The following is a 13,521-nucleotide window of genomic DNA, read 5'->3' on the forward strand; positions in this document are numbered from 1 at the left end:
AGTCTGGAAGGCGTTTTCTTAGTTAGTGCAGTGGGAGAAGCCGGCACTCTGTGGGTATGTGAGCCTGAGCAGTATAGGAAAGCAAGCTGAACAGGCCATGTCAAGCAAGCCAGTATATCTGCTTCAGTTCTTGCTTCTAGGTTCCTACCCTGCTTGAGTTCATGCCTTGGCTTCCCTCCACATTGAACAATGATCAGGACATATAAGCCAAATAAAGCCTTTATTCTCCAAGTTGCTTTTGGTCACAGTGTCTTTATCACAATAAAAAAATATTGAGAATATTGAGCCAATTTTCTGGGTTTTTGCAGATCTGATAGGTGAGGAATAATATTTTTGTAGTATTAATTTGAATTTATCACTGTTAGACTGAACATTTCTACATATGGCTAAAAGTCATTTGCTGTGAGCGGTCTGTACCCCAGACCATTTTGCAAAATGTTTTTAAGCAAACTGTGATTTCTTTGGAAGACTGTCCTAAGCCATATGCCTGCTTTGCAAAGTTAAGTAAGACACAAAGTAATTTTTAAGTCCATTTATCCTGGCAATATAAATTTATCCAGGCCATGTGCCACATGGTAAAAGCAAACAAAGGTGAGAGACACTAGCCATAGCCTCTGTGTGCTACTCTAACTCTCAGAATTCCTAACACTCCATATGTGACACATTAGATATATAGGATAAACGGGAAAGCCAAAGTCAACCTGCACATTGTGGTTTAGAAATCTGTATTAGTTATTTTTGTCACTACCATGACAAAATAAATACTCAACAGATGCAACCTAAGGAGGAGAGGTTTGTTTGGGCTCACTGTTTCAAAAAATAAACTTTGTATTGGCTGGTCTTACTTCAAGTGAACACAAGCTAGAGTTATCTGAAAGTTATCAATTGAGAAAATGCCCCCATAAGATCTGGCTGTGGGACATTTTCTAAATTAGTGATTTATAAGGGAGGGTTCAGCCCATTGTGAGTGGTGCCATCCCTGGGCTGGTAATCCTGGGTTCTATAAGAAAGCAGGCTGAGCAAGCCATGGAGAGCAAGCTAGTAAGCAGCACCCGTCCATGCCCTCCATGGCCTCTGCATCAGCTCCTGCCTCCAGGTTCCTGTCCTGTTTGAGTTCCTGTCCTGACTTCCTTCAATGACGGACTACAATGTGGAAGTGTAAGAGAAATAAATCCTTTCCTCCCCGAGTTGTTTCGTCACAGCAAAGTAACCCTAAGACACAGTCCACTGTGGCAGAGAAGGCTTGGTGGTGGCAGCAGATGTAATACTGCTCAAGGCCTCTCCTTCTCTCTCAGCCACAAAACCATTTTCTAGGAATCTCACCAGGGACCCCATTTACAGGGAAAAGAGACATGTACTAACCCCTCTCACCAACCCTTTAGCTCTTGGCTTTACCTTCTCAGACTATAATTTCATTCAAGGTGGTGTCAGAGCTGTCTCACTTATTTCACTTATCAAAAGAGATTTTTAAAAAAGAGATAAAAAGAGGGGAAAAGATTTTCTAGCAACCTTTGGAAATGCAACCTGAGAGCCATCAAAATGGCATATATTAAGGCTAAGACAATTGCTTACTCTTCCTTGAGGAACCTGTATCTACCTACAACTTGGATATGTCTTTCCCCCTTGGGAAACACATCCCACGCTTTGGATGCGTCTTATTTTCTTCTGAGTGCCTCTCTTTCTCTTAACCTTCAGGCTTCAGCCTGTATTAAAATATCTTTAATAATTTCCAACTTTGCTTCACTATATATGCTAATGATAAAATATTTTCATCATCAATTACATAAATTCTAGTTCAGCCTATGTTGAGGTCCATAAAATCTTAGAGGAAATTCTTAGACTAGCAAGGAAGCATCAGAGAACTGTTTCTATCCTACCAACATAGCAAACCACATACGTCCCACAACCTAGGTAACACCAGCTGAAGACAAAGTGTCCAAACACATGAGCTTGAGGAGGACATTTCAAATCTCCAACTACAGAAAATTGTTTCATTTATTTCCAATTGTTTTTAAGATTAAAAATATAATACAAGTACATCAATAATTGTTTTTCTTAATGATATAAATAATCAATAATCTTTTAAAATACCCTAGTAGTTTATCTTGCATAGTCCCAATGGGAGATAGACAGAATCCACTTTGGTAGCCATTATTGACAGGATAAAGAGCTCAGATTTTAGTGTGGCATAGAGGGGGATCCATCAGCATGTGCCTTTGCCCACATTTCAGCCTCATCTCATGTCACTTGTCCACTGGCTCAGCTCTTCTTCATACTCTTCTATTTCATCTCTCCTGCAACAGACTGCTGCATGCAGTCCCCTGAGAGAGACCTCTCCACTGTGTGGCCACCCTGACTTTCTCAGACTGACATCAGCCATTTCTCCTTGTAAAGTCTGAAAGGCAGTATCAAAAGCAGCAACAGAGATGTTTGGGGAGTCTGGTAAATGAGCACAGCTGGGCCTCCTCCTTTGACTGAAGATCTTTCTGCAGTTCTCTGCAGTGATAAGGAAGCTTCAGTATGAGGAATAGGAAGAAGTGTCTGAAATGCAGGTCCAGCCTGTACCTTACTCTCCCGATCCCAAAACTGCTGGTCTTCCTGATACCTGGCTGGTTGCTTTGTGGGAAGAAAGAAGCAGAAGTTATTGTGCAGGTTATTGTGGGGCACAATGGCAGAAACTGTGCAGAAGAGAAAAAGCTAAGTCAAAAATAGGGCCAGGTAAGTGAGGTCAAAACTTCCTGGAAGAGTCAGATGTAAGTCTGCTTTGAATAGCTCACACAAGTGAGCTACTAATGTGATCCTAGAGGGAAACTCATTAAATTCCACCCCTCTGGAGACACAGAGAAAGGAGAGGGACCCGGGAGGTCACCCTGTCGGCCAGACAGTTATCATGTGTGGTGGTTTGAAATGAGAATGTCCCCCATAGGTTCAGGTGTTTGAACAATTGGTCTCCAGTAGGTGGTGCTGTTCTGGGAGGTGATACAGCCTTGGTGGAAATACATTGCTAAGGATGGGATCTGAGAGTTTAAAGCCTCACCTCTCATGTGCAGTCCACTCTTTCTGCTTCTGGAATGTAGATGACGAGGTGAGCTCTCAGCTTCCTGATCCTGCTGCATGCCTTCACTTTCCTTTGATGGACTCTCACCCTCTGGAACCATGAACCAAGATAAACTATTTTTTTTCTTTAAGTTGTTTTGGTTCTGGTGTTTTATGATAGTAACAGAAAAGTAGCTAACAGATCATGTTCAAGAATTACCCAAGTTCTTGTCTCTTATTTCCTCTGTATCTGCTCATTGACACCTGACTTTACCTCCATTTCCCTGCAGAAACCTTATTGGCAGGGCTTCATTCCCATTCTCCAGCTTCAGGCCAGTGCAGGCTCTCGTGTGATTTCTAATGAGATGGGAGGTCTAATTATCAGTTGAAGAGAGCAGAAATAAAGCCAACACTTAGATTTCCATTTTCTCTCTTATATTGACAACTTAATAGGCACAAATTCCCAAAGGGGGAAAGAGATGAATGACTGGCTTTTCGGACCTCAGATCCTAAATACAGCTGGGTAAACCTAATTAAATAAATGTGCTCCATGCAAAGACCAGAAAGGAACTGAATGATTAGCATGTACCTGTATTCAGGGTCCATAAATTCTGTGCAGAGTTTGTTAAAATTGCTGATTCCGGGCCAGATGGTGTACGCCTGTAATCCCAGGACTCGGGGAGGCAGAGGCAGGCTCCAGAACTCGGGTGAGTTTGAGGCCAACCTAGTCTACAAAAGCGAGTCCAGGACAGCCAAGGCTATACAGAGAAATACTGTCTTCAAAACAAACAAACAACAACAACAAATTGTCGGTTCCAGGACATCGCTCAAGACATTGATTCTTCAAAGCCTGATAATATCTGGACACTTCACATCCCCAGGGAATTCGAATGCAGATAGTTTCAGTGTCCTAAACAAATACAAGGAGGAAATTTTAAGCTGTAAGAAGCCCTGGAGTCCTTTAAACACGGTAAACAAGGACAGCGTTTTTGTGTAGGCCGCCTCTAGCAGATGCAGTAGGCTACCTCTTCATCTGCATCCATGGGCCATCATTTGATTTCTCCTGCCTGGCCTACCAGGAGGTAATGGAACACTGCAGCGGAGCGCTGCCTCTCTCATTCTGAGATCCGTACCTCGGCCTTGGAGTCACCCTCTCCTTTCTGGGGCTTTGGTTACTGCGCCTGTCCTCTGCAAGCCAGAGCTTCCCTCTGGATGCAGACAAAGCAGAGCTGATCAATCGCATGCAATGACACGTCCAGAAGAATGTTCTGAACAGTAACTTCCTGCTCTAACCATCTGCTCGAATCCTAACGGCAGCTCTCCTTCCCAGGGCTCCACCCCCGCCTGCCCTTTGTTCTCAGCTCCCAAGGCCACCCACACTGGCACCTCTTTCCCAGGGTCCTAGGAGCCCCTCCCCTGTATGGGAAGCTTTTTGTTCCTTTGCACCTCTTAGTGTTTTAAATTGCTCTGCTCCCAGATCTCTGATCTCAGCCCTTCCCCGCCTTAGTTTCCGGTCTAGGCTGTCAATCACTCCATTCCATCTGCATCTCCTTATTTCTTTCCTGGCCTGGAATAGAAGAATTTTCAAGAGTTTCTAGTCCCTGCTGGTGGATGAGGGTCTGGCGTGACAAAAGACCCCTTTCTCTTATCCTTGCTTACTGCATGCCTGATTCCAGAGGGGACTTGGGTGTGTGCCATGCCCCAGGCAAAGGAGAGAAGGAAGAATAAAAAGCCTCCTCCTGCCAACAGGACCGGTGCCAGATCCTTCTGTGTTCAAGTCACGGCAGTGAATGTCACCCTGTGCAGTATCTTGGCAGACAGCAGTTTTCCAGGGCGATACCCCCGTGAATTGCCTGAACTCCATTCACAGCGTTCAAGAAAAAGAACGGAAGAAACGCTAAACTAGATCAGACCAACCTTCCTCCCCGAGCGATGCAGCTCTTAACAGCAGTGGCCCTCATTAGATTAGGGGTAGCCCCAAACAGCTTCTTTCCTTCAGCAACTCACCATGTAAGCTTCTCCTTTATTCCCACCTTCATCATGGGCTGCCACCATCATTGTTCTCGCCTTCACCATCTCCTACATCCCAACTACCGGTGGGGTCTGATTTCTGTGTTGAGTCTTCCCTCACGTCTACTAGAGCAATCTCTTAGACTTCTATAGCCTAACCAGCTTCACGGCAGACCCCGTCTGAACTCAGGCCCCTCTTGGTCCAGTGTCCAAAGACCATCTGTAGCTCTCCAACCTGTATTCTCATTTTCCTTTTCACGTGCCCTGTACTGTTAGGTTTCAGGAAGGACGATAAGAGTTTTTAAGTCTGAAAAATAATCATGAGTGACACAATATTCTCTGAATATTTTAGACCTGGGGTTAGTTGAACCCATAGGTGCAGATGCTCTCTATAGAAAAGCTGACTGTGCATTTCAGGTAATCTGGTAGTGGGACTCTCTTAGCTTGCATAGCCATTGCTTATAACCTGTCCACTGTACAGTAACCTTTTGGCCTCTTTCAGATGTATAAAATTTGGGTTTTTAATTAAGACCAAAAAAAAAAAATCCGTGAGTGACAGATGGGAAAGCCAAAGAATGCTGCTAACTTTCCTACAATGCACAGGCCACCTCTCCCCAGCTGACAATTGTCTTGCCCTAGAATCAGTAGGACCACTGTTGAGCCTTGGTCTAAAATAAAATAAAACAGAAACATATCATAAATCAGTCAACCATTTGTACCAGCATAAGTGAAAACTGGGGCTTATTAACAGGGCTCAAGGAAACGTCCCAATACTCAGTTTAGAAGCCCAGCTCACGGGAACTGACCAGCTGCCTACATCTTGGTCACTCTGGGGTCCAAGATGTCCGTTCTCCCGCTCTCTGCTCATCCCTTCATCCTCCTTCTACTCTACGCTTCCCCAGCACGCACGTGACCTAGACTGTGAGTCCCAGTCTTGACTCTGTGGCAGTTTTCAGGTGGAAGCTGTAAGCAGACATCAGTTACAATCGTTGTGCTTGCTCCCTGTTTCCAAAAGAGAGGCGAGGTGTAAAGAGAGGCGAGGTGTCCGGACTTGCCGCGGCTCCGGACTAGGGCCGGGAGACGCAGATGGTCACAACCATTCACTTAGGATCGCAAAAGGTATCGCTTCCTCAGAGGCCTAAAGAAATAGAACATTGAAGCTGTGGGAAAAGAAGAACATGGAATTCAAATCAAGTGACCTGAGGTATTGATAAAACAGGCAGCCTGTCTCTTCGCAAGAGTCGGACCTCTGAGAGGAGCCCAATAAACCGCAGAAGTAGGAAAAACAGAAGAGTCACAATGACAGTTTTTTAAAGGAGTGAGCCAGGCGGCAAATGGTCCCCAGTGGCTCTGACGACCTTCACTGTCACTGGAAAGCTAGCTGCCTTCCACAGCCCAACAAGGAAAAGAGGACCTCCTACTGGGGTCCCCAATCAAATACTAGAGAATTATTACTTATAGAAAGGGTTTTGAAAGGCTTGTAGATCAAGCTCATGTGTAAGGACTCTGCATTAACCTTCATTGTGAAATGGCCCATACCTTAAAATTGGACCCTGTAAAATGCACAGAACTAGTACAATCACTTCAAGCCAACGGCAGTCCACCTGGAAAGATGCTTTTTGTCGAAAAATATATCTTGCATTTCTTTCTCAAACCTAGGAGGCAGGAGAAAGCATGAAAATGAGGAGAATGGGAAGGCAGATATGAGGAACTGTGCTTGCAAATGTATAGTTACTTATTCCTTCAGAGTGTTTCTTTTTCATCTGGTGTGCCTGTGCATGTGTGTGTATGTGTGTGTGTGTGTGTATAAACATATATAACTAGCCCCCAGTGACTGTGCTCTTTTGTGAGAGGAAAACACAGGAGAAAGGAAAAAGAGGAGTGGGAAGTGGAAATAGTGGTTTCATTGTCAGCAACAATCATGCTCACTGTGCTATATTTTTCATTTTTCATTTACTATTTATTACAATTTATTCACTTTGTATTCTGGCTGTGGCCCCCCTCCCATCTCCTCCCAGTCCCACCCTCCCACTGTGCTATTTTTAAAGCCTAAACTCTGCCCTATTTTCTGTGGGTTAGAACTGTTTGGCTCTAATGCCAAGGTAAACTTATTCCTTGACTTATTTAAAAAGAAATACCCAAATAACTCTCAGTGGGTTCAATCCATTTTAATTTCTGGGAAGCAAAGGAATGGGGAGAGAGAGAGTAAAGAGGGTGGAAGGAGAGAGGAAGGGAGAGAGAGAGAAAAGAGAGAGAGAGCAAGAGAGAGAAATGATTCAGTGTGTGTATGTATGTGTGTGTGTGTGTGTGTGCATTCTTTTCCAAATATCTTGGATTGTGCTGACACCATTGTTACTTCTTGAGAATAGACCTTTCCTAAATCACCCACTCATATTTTGAAACTTGGCAGAATTTGAAATAATTTGATGACTTTTCAGGGCTAAAATTATCCTCAGAGGAAAAGTCCTACACACCAAATATTCATACATACCCCAGAGAAGACTCTAAAAATGCAGTTGTTTCATTGTTCATGCCTCTAATCAAGGCTGGATAATTCATCCCTGCCCAATTAGGGAGGAGAAATTTATGTGCACCTCTCAACACTTCCCATTGCTTTCCTGCCCGGAAACCACGCATGCTGCTGTGTGTGTCCTCTCCCTCACTTTGCAAACTGACACTTGGAGCTTCTCTTTCAGCTAAGAAAAAAAGAAGACATCCATGTCTGCTGCAGAGCTGGCTTGGACAGAGAGGGAACTTGGAAGGAGAGAATGGATAAAACATAATCGTGTTTTATAGATTAAGTAAATTTGTTTGGCAAAAAGCAAACAAGGCGTGAAGTTTCCCACTTTAAAAAGCAAGGTTTGGGCTGGGCATGGGTTCACACCTTTAAACACATTGAGGCAGATGCAGGCAGATCTCTGTGACTTTGAGGCCAACCTGGAATACATAGCAAGTTCCAGGCCATTTGGGGACCACAAAACAAACAAACAAAGGAATGAATGAATGAATGAATGAATGAATGAATGAATGAAGAGCAGGTTTTGGGCCAATGAGATGGCCCAGCAGACAAAGGCATTTGCTCTGCAAATCCATCAACCCAAGATTGATTCCCCCCAACATATATAAAGGTAGAAGGAGAGAAGAAACTCCATAAGGTTGTCCTCTTACCTCCACATGTGTGCCATGATGATATAAAGACACACTCAACAACAACAGTGATAAAATAAAATTTAAAAGGAGGTTCTGTGATCTTGCAAATGTATTCATATCTTTAAGGAAAACTGTATGAGAGGAAATGCACGTTCCATCCATAGGAGCTATGCGGCTGCATCACCTCCACCAACAATTATTCTTTTTCTAAATCACACTGCTGATTTAACTGATGGTTTTGCTCTGTCTTCAGCTGGAACATGGCTCTGGCTCAGTTACCTTAGAAAGGCGTTGTCTTGAAGACGTGCCATTGCCTGGGCTACAGAACACACTCCCCTCTTACTAAATCTACAAAGGGAAAAAGCGTGGGCAGGATGTGGTGACCCAGAAGACCCATTTGATCACAAGTGAGCACTTACTCTTTCCATGTCGCCAGTTTCTTTCCTCTTCTGGTAAAAGTGCATTCCCTCCATCCTGTCCACTCAGTGCCCTCCTCTCGCCTGGATTGGAGCACTGGTTCTTTGAGCTGTAGCTGGCACTACCATCTGCCTCTTCCCACCTGAGCAGAGGCTTGGGGGAGCAGAGGCTGAATGCTTCATCCTGGGGCTCTGCCAGACACAGGGAAGATCCTCAACAAGTGATGGACAGGAGATGTTAAGATCCCCTGACACGTAGGTTACCTGAGAATCCAACGAAATGAGCCAATAGGCTGTGAGGTCCCAGATGACAAAGCCCTGTCTAGGTGTGAGGTTGTTTTGGCAAACTAGAATGCACAGAACAGTTGTTTTGTTATACTTCTATTTAAGTGGCAGTGAGGTGCCCCTAATGCTTGTTTTAAAGAATGAGGGTATCAGGGAAAGGAATTAATCTTTTCTGACTACTCTATCTGCCCATGCTCTCCCACCCACATATATTTTCTTGATCCCTCCAGCTATTTTAGAGACGAGCACTCATAACTCTTTTTTCACATATTAGGAAACTGGAGCTCAGAGACCAAGACACTGTTATCACACAGCAAATGGTGAGGATGCCTATCACAGCCATTTGTCTCAGCCTTCCTGGTATACGACATTCACGTGGTTTCTATTTTGTGGGTACTCTGGAGAGCCAGGAGGACAGCCCTGGGCTGAGGCGCACTGTGAAAGCCACACGAAAGACGCCTGACTCTAAGAGGTGCTGGGAGTTTTGCTGACTAGCGTCCCTCGCTCAGGATGCCCCTCCACCCTAGAACGGGCACACACACTGTGCCTTCCTGCACTCATCTACACCCTCAGAAAAACCCCGTGCATTTTTGCAAAGCGCTTTTCAAATATAGCACGTTTGAAGGGCTGGAGTGATGTCTCCCTAAGTAGCCATGCGCATTTGCTGTTTTTGAAAAGGACCTGGGTTCATTTCCCTGCTGGGTGGCTGGCAACTGCCTGTAACTCCAGCTCAAGAAGAGACCTGACGTCTTTTTCTGATTTTTGTGGCTCCCCCCCCAACACACACACACGAATAAATAACAAAATTTTAAAAACGGTTTTAAAAATGTAAGCTGGTTTGAAAAGTCCCAGGATTCCAGGAGAACTGAGCCTTCCATCAAAGTACCCCTCCATCTTCGTACCTACTGTTCTAGTTTCTTTCTCACACAATGCTATGACAGGAAGGTTTTGTTAGCCCACGAAATCAACAAGAGTCTTCGTCCTTTGAGCGTCTTCAGTGTCACCTCAGTGAGGAACGATAAATGCTCAATGAACTTTGCATAGACTACCTAATTAAAGGGAAACGAATTTTGCGCCCAATAACCTCAAGCTGCCACTAGAGGGCAATGTAGTAAAAAGTACTACCCACCGCTAATGGGGTTCTACGTGGCCACCAAAGCAGTTTTTTAAAACCGTTATTTCTCATTCTTTGGGTCTTTCACCATACATTTTCATCGGTTCTATATTTAAGCTCAAAAAGACATTTCACTCTATAAAAAGAACGCTTCAAATAGAGGCTTGTCAGAGCATCAGAAAGCCTGTGAATTAATTCCCTGGCCTGGAGGGAAGAAATTACCAGCGGAGTGCGGGGCCCCTCTGTCCTCTGTACCCCGCTCACATGGGAAGCAGCTAACTGATAACCTAGGTATCATATTTTTAACACTTTCAAAATGCCTAGTGTTCCACATGGTTCTTCACTGTGTTTATGAAAAATGCACACACACAGGCCATCCCTGAGTCCTAGGAAAATAGTGACACACACACACACAGACAGAGACAGAGAGAGGGAGGGAAAGAGGGACAGAGACAGACAGACAAACACACACACACACACACACACACACACAGAGATTATTTCTGAGGCATGCATGTGCAGCCACTAATGAGACAAGGGGTAGATTTCTGGAGGGCCGTTTCTACTCCCATCGCCATGATGTCAGGTGAGACCTCTGTACCAAGCCTTCACCTGGAGATCTCTGCTCAACCTTCCAAGAAAAACAAAAGCAGAGCAAACAGAAAACCGCAAACTTCGCTCTCCATCAGTTTTACTCCCATGATCCATTGCTTTGACCTTTCTGATAAGACCTTCCACACTCGGCCTTGTCTGACTTGTCTGATTTGTCGACCTTAGGGACCCTCCACAGTCGGAACTCCTGGATGGCCAGGCTTGCTCGCTCATATTTATTGCCAAAAGAGGACCTATTGGTGTCTCACGTATAGTAAATACATTGCTAATAGAACTTAACAGTCTCTTTCCTTACTGAATATGTTGGAATTGAGTTTATTTGCCAGAAACAATGAATTTGAAGCCTGTTTGGTTTTTGTTTGTTTGTAGTCTGTTTTTACATCATCTGATTTAGCAGCTGTACTCATCACTTCTAAGCATGGATTCGTATGCGATTGAAGAATTTGATAAATATTTAGAACTGACATCATAATTTAATTCACAGTGATGTACTTACTATCCAGCCTTCTGTTTTTTGTTTTGTTTTGTTTTTAAATATGATCTCTCTAGGTAGGCCTGGCCATCCTGGGGACTTGCTATGTAGACCAGGCTGTCCTGGAACTCGCAAGAGATCCACCTGCCTCTACCTCCTCAGTGTTAGGACTAAAGGCATGTGCCACGACACCCAGGATTTATGTTTTGAATGATTTGGCCAATTTAACTCCATTTGCACATTCAAAGAAGCTTATTATAATCCTTCTAATGAATTCAAGCCTAAATAATTGCCAGCAGCTGAGTGTTGTTGTAACGCTGGCTGATATAATTCTAGTCCTAATAATTTATTTGTTTATTCCATAAAAGTTCATTAAGTGCCTACTGAGAATCAAGCTCTGCTCTTGGCATTGGCATAGGGTGAAAGAAGGGATGTTGGTTGCTGCCCAAGTGGGGTTGACATTCTAGCAAAGGTGAAAACAAAGGCATACAGTGTGTCAGGATTCAGTAAGCCTGTAAAACAGCACGTGGACAATGCTTGTGTGATGTGATGGGGACTTTACAAGGTTTTGAAATAAGGGCTGGAGAAATGGTTGAGTGGTTAAGAAAAAACGTGGTCTTTCAGGGGACCACGTTTGATTCCCAGCACCCACACAGCAGCTCACAACCATTAGTAACTCCAGTTCCAGAGTATCTGACACCCTTTTTTGGCCTCCACGGGTACCAGACATGGAAGTGGTACACAGACATACACACAGGCAAAACATCACACACACACACACACACACACACACACACACACACACACACATGCGCGTTTTGAAATAGCTTGTGTTTAACACGATTTCCGGTATCCACTCCCTTGCCACTTTGTTAGGGATTCTGTGGATGGAGGCTCTCAGGTGCCCCTACTTTGGATATCCTGCTCACACTTTTCCTGTCTATATTAGTTTTCTGTTGTGGTGTCAAAATTAGTGTAAGACTGAAGAGATGGCTCTGTGGGTAAGAGTACTCGCTGTACACGCCTGTTTTCAAATAACCAATGCCCACATACAAATCTAGGCATACGCATGCAGGCCTGTAACCCTGGTATTGTAGGTAGCAGGGGCTCAGAGGGTGTGTGCACTGCCACCACAACCCCGGTGTGTGGATCTCTCTCTCTCTCTCTCTCTCTCACACACACACACACTTCACAGATACACAGACACATATAAAAACAGGACAAATATAACAGCTTAAAACAGCCATTGAGTATGAGCTCATGATTGTATTGGTTAGAAGCTGAGGCAGGGGCTGGAGAAATGGCTCAGAGGTTAAAAACACTGGTTGTTCTTCCAAAGGTACTGAGTTCATATTCCCAGCAACCACATGGTGGCTCATAACCATCTATAATGAGATCTTGTGCCCTCTTCTGGCCTGCAGACATATGTACAGTCAGTATAGTGTATAAATAATAAATATATATTTTTTAAAAACTTAAAAAAAAAAAAAGAAGCTGAGGTGTTAGGCCCAGCATGAGCCTAATTTTCAGAAGCAATGAAGAGAACTCAGGAGACCAGATCTCATTGCAAAATCACAAGAGGTTTATTTTAACCTTTGTGCAATGGGGTCACCCCTGCTGGTCAGCAAAGGTTGGCACCGGGAGACAAAGGCCTTGGGTTTTTAAAAGATAAAGTGCGGGAATTTTGAAGTTGCAGTCTTGGCAATTTAGGATTGGATGAGGAAGCTATAAAGTAATATAATTCGTTAGTCTTAGGTGCTCAAGCTTGGCCAGTCCTGCCAAGTGTGGATGCAGCTGCAATTAAAGATGGGGGTGGTTAGCTCATCCTTGAAGATCAGGGCTGCAGGCTTTTGGGTGGAGGTCAGGAGCTACTCAGAGAAGGATTGAGGCTGTCTGGGTTGGTTGCTAAGAAACACTATCTCGAAGACAAGGGTCTGGTCGTTCTTTTTGCTGAGCGAAGGTCATTGCTTGCTCGCTTTTTTTTTTTTTTTATATCTGTCCTCACAGATAGGGTCACATTCCTCCATTCTCTGGAAAGGTACTCAGAGGCTTTAGCTTAACCTGGACCTAAAACTCAAAACTATAGGCTTTAGAAGACATATAGGTTACAAAGTTAGTTTGATCCTTTCAGAGGCAGCTCTGGCTAGATTCTCTACTGAAAGATTCACCAGACTGACGTCAAGGAGTCAGCTGCTGGGCTCTGGTTGACAAATGCAATTCTTTACAGCTGGAAGGCTGATGTCTCTGTGTTCTGGTCTGGCCCAGGGACGTTCCTCGGCTCTTTAAAAGGCTGCTTACCTTTACCCTTGTGTAAGGGAGATGATGATGGTCATCAACGCAGCGACTCATGCTGTGAGTCTCTGATTTCTGCCAGCCAGTTTCTAGTTGCCATTAGATGAGAATTGCCCGGGCACTCTCTCCACCCA

At 44.2% G+C, this 13,521-nt stretch overlaps 1 long non-coding RNA gene across 1 annotated transcript; it reads right to left on the bottom strand.

Annotated features, from left to right (window-relative positions):
• Window positions 1–2,227: 2,227 nt before the first annotated feature.
• LOC132647827 (uncharacterized) lies at window positions 2,228–3,927 on the bottom strand. The gene is made up of 3 exons (XR_009586218.1): window positions 3,626–3,927; window positions 3,038–3,148; window positions 2,228–2,616 (listed from the first exon to the last, which is right to left on the bottom strand). It is a non-coding gene; the product is annotated as an uncharacterized LOC132647827 (long non-coding RNA).
• Between the last annotated feature and the right edge of the window lie 9,594 nt (window positions 3,928–13,521).

Source organism: Meriones unguiculatus, chromosome 1, assembly GCF_030254825.1.
Source record: "Meriones unguiculatus strain TT.TT164.6M chromosome 1, Bangor_MerUng_6.1, whole genome shotgun sequence".
Lineage (NCBI taxonomy): Eukaryota > Metazoa > Chordata > Mammalia > Rodentia > Muridae > Meriones > Meriones unguiculatus.